Source organism: Pyxicephalus adspersus, chromosome 2 (assembly GCF_032062135.1).
Source record: "Pyxicephalus adspersus chromosome 2, UCB_Pads_2.0, whole genome shotgun sequence".
Classification (NCBI taxonomy): Eukaryota; Metazoa; Chordata; class Amphibia; order Anura; family Pyxicephalidae; genus Pyxicephalus; species Pyxicephalus adspersus.
The window spans coordinates 4648319-4651692 of NC_092859.1; positions in this window are offsets into that span (position 1 = coordinate 4648319).

The window sequence follows — 3374 nt, forward strand, 5'->3', positions numbered from 1 at the left end:
GAAGGATCACTATATACGGTAATTATGGTAAGGAAGTAAGTGCACACCACAAGTAGGTGAGCACTGCAGGTCGAGAAGGTCTTCTCCCGGCCTTGAGCCGAAGGGATTTGAAGGATGGTGATGAGAATACGGATATAAGAAGATATGATGATTAGGAATGGGAGAAGAACAACATGGAGTGAAGATATGAAGGTTTCTATTTTCACAATAGAGGTGTCAGAGCATGAAAGTTCTAAAATTGGAGAAAGGTCACAGAAGAAATGATCTATGGTATTTGGCCCACAAAAGTTTAACTGATGCATAAGGACTACAGGTAAAACTGTCACATTTAAACTTGTCAACCATGATGTTGTAATGAGACATTTTTGGAGTTTATTATTCATAATTTGGGAGTAATGCAATGGTTTACAGATGGCCAGATAACGATCGAAGGACATCACCGTCAGGAGAAAACATTCCATGCTTCCAAGCACTCCATAGAAGTAGAACTGGGCAATGCATGCATTTATGGATATTACTTGTTTGCCCCGTGCAATGATACTCAACATGTTAGGAACCACGTTTGTTGTGAACATGATGTCTGACAAGGCAAGGTTGGACATAAAAACATACATAGGAGATTGGAGATTTCTGTACAGACAAACCAGCATAATAATGGCTGCATTTCCACTTACTGTTAACAAATACAAAAGAAAGAAAAGAAGGAAGAGGACAAATTTTATATTACAATCTCCATCAAAACCGAGGAGGAAAATTTCCTTTACTCTTGTTTTATTTGTCATTGATATTTTTTAATAGGGATATAAATTAAAAATATATATATATATATTTGTATATAAAAGTCAGCAAAGTCAAAAGTAATAAAGGATGTTCATGGACTGACTGACTTCATTTTGCTGTTGTTGCTTTGTGTCACGTGACCACCAACTGCTTACAAAGGATTATTCTTGTTTGGGCAAAGGGGTGGGTTTTGTAGGCTTCCTGCATCATTCCTGCCTATCAGATGCTGGCAACACACTATTCATAACAAGGCAATGAGATGACATCACTACCACTTTCCTTAATGGGAAATAATTCTTTATGTAAAGATCTAAAGATCTAATAAAAAACAAGCACACAATTCTCTCTATATATATGCTTTATATAAATATTCATTTATATAGTTAATCTGTGTAGAGACTGCTGGTGATTTCAGCTGTTTCTGGTTGAGCACCCGAGGACAATAGAGCTGCTACAATGTCAGCTTCCTGCCTATAAAATAACTTCATGCCCCATGCTTCCTTGCATTGTGTATCACAGATGTATGGTCACACTTGTAGTTTCAGTTTTCTGCAACACAATGGGGTAGCTACAATTAAAGACATTCTGAACAGAGCTGGAATTGTAGCCACAGACATGAGGAGATATGGATCTCTACAAGGAAAAGAAGAAATGTTTAAGGACTTATTGAACACATAATTTTAGAACAGAAGGAAACAATGTATAGTATAGTTAGGAAGAATGGAAGAATGATATGTAGTGACTATACAGTAACCTCCAGGTTTGGTTTTAGCTTCAGGCTAACAGACCCGAAACAATTTCCAGACCCGAACATTTCCATGTTCTGATGCCTTGGGCAATGACAAGGTCACCGTAGCTGATGAGTAGGTTCAACCCAAACCGTATTGAAAGGAAATAGGCTTTAGGGTTAGAGTAAGAGTGCCTGTTGTACAAAGGTTTAACAATCCAATGCTGAGGACAATCAAGCAGAATTTTAGCAAAAATTTTTGCCTAGGAGAAAAATGATGCAACTTCTACCAAAATCCAAATTAAAAGCGGTCAGATTCTACACCATAAATTCACCATATATAGTTCCACATTATTATTAACCAGTATTTGTAAAATGCCAACATATTACACAGTACTTTACAAAGTCCATAGTTGTGTCACTATCTGTCCATCAAAGGAGCTCACAATCTAATGCCCCTACCATAGTCATATGTCACTAACACAGTTCAAGGTCAACTTGGGTGGAAGCCAATTAACCTAACTACATGTTTTTGTAATGTCAGAAAAGACCCACGCAAACACGGGGAGAACCTGAAAACTCCATGCAGATAGTGTCATGGACAAGATTCAAACCTGGGACCCAGCGCTGCAACTCCAGAGTGCTATCCACTGAGCCACTGTGCATCAGATGGCTTTGGTATAATGCATGTCCTTGTAGTTGTGAATCCTAACTAAACCATAATCCTTATTTAACCATAATTCTACTTTCCCCTAAACTGTAAATTTTAGATTAAGGAATTAAAGAATGGTTGTATATTCCATGTTGCCCTTGAAGCTGCACAAATGAGTATTGATGGCATTTTAGGTTCAGCAGTGTTCCCTATGAATATTGATGACATTTGAAGTCCAGTAGTGTTCCCTATGAGTATTGATGGCATTTAAAGTCCAGGGGTGCTCATTTCTATATTTCCTATATTCACATAATAAACTGGTTCTCTTTTAGAAGAGAAACTTGTGGGAAATTCAGTGTACTAGGTCACTTGTAGAATTAGGCTGAGTATTTGTTCCATGAGTAACATGTAATTCTGAAAAAGCAAAATACATACACGGGCAATTGGGAAGGGCAAATATAAGCAAATTAAACTTCAACCTTATTCTTTAAAAAAAAAAAAAACAACAAAAGAAACATATTTCATACTTGTTATACATTATCTGTTATTTAGTTTTTTAAATAGTATTGCTGTATAACACTGATTGTGGCACTTTAAGAATAAATGTTTAAAATATTTAGCGGCACAGACACTCAAATAAAAATTAAAAAAAGGCTATATCAACATCATTGTAAGGAATTCTTAAGTAATAATATTATTTTGTTTTCTTTGTAACAAATTCAGATCAAGCAATCAGGTTATGCATCCCCCATACAACACTTGAATGATATGAATACCAACTACATACCATCCATAACAACAGCTCCTGACACCTTGGGTATGTTAGCTCTTCACAGCATTATGGAAATAATACAGTTCATAAATTCCTTTTATTTATAGAACCTTAATACCAATGGGAAGTCAAAACCCCTAAAGCTTTTATTCCTTTCTCTTCTTTCTTCACAACTGAAAAAAAAAAATAATACAAAAGAAAATAATGATTACATAAAAATTGTATTTTCCTTTTATTCAAGAGTTAGAGGAAAGTAGAATTTAAGGTTAGGAAAAACATTTATTAATAAGTTTTCAAAAAAGTAAGACATGTTAAAAAAAAAAAAAAAAGAAAGCAAAATATGCACCTTATCTCCTGTATTTCCCCCTACACCCACCTTCCAATCCTCTTCCTGTCTGTATACCCCGGCTGTCAACGACACGCACACCCCCTCAGATCCAATT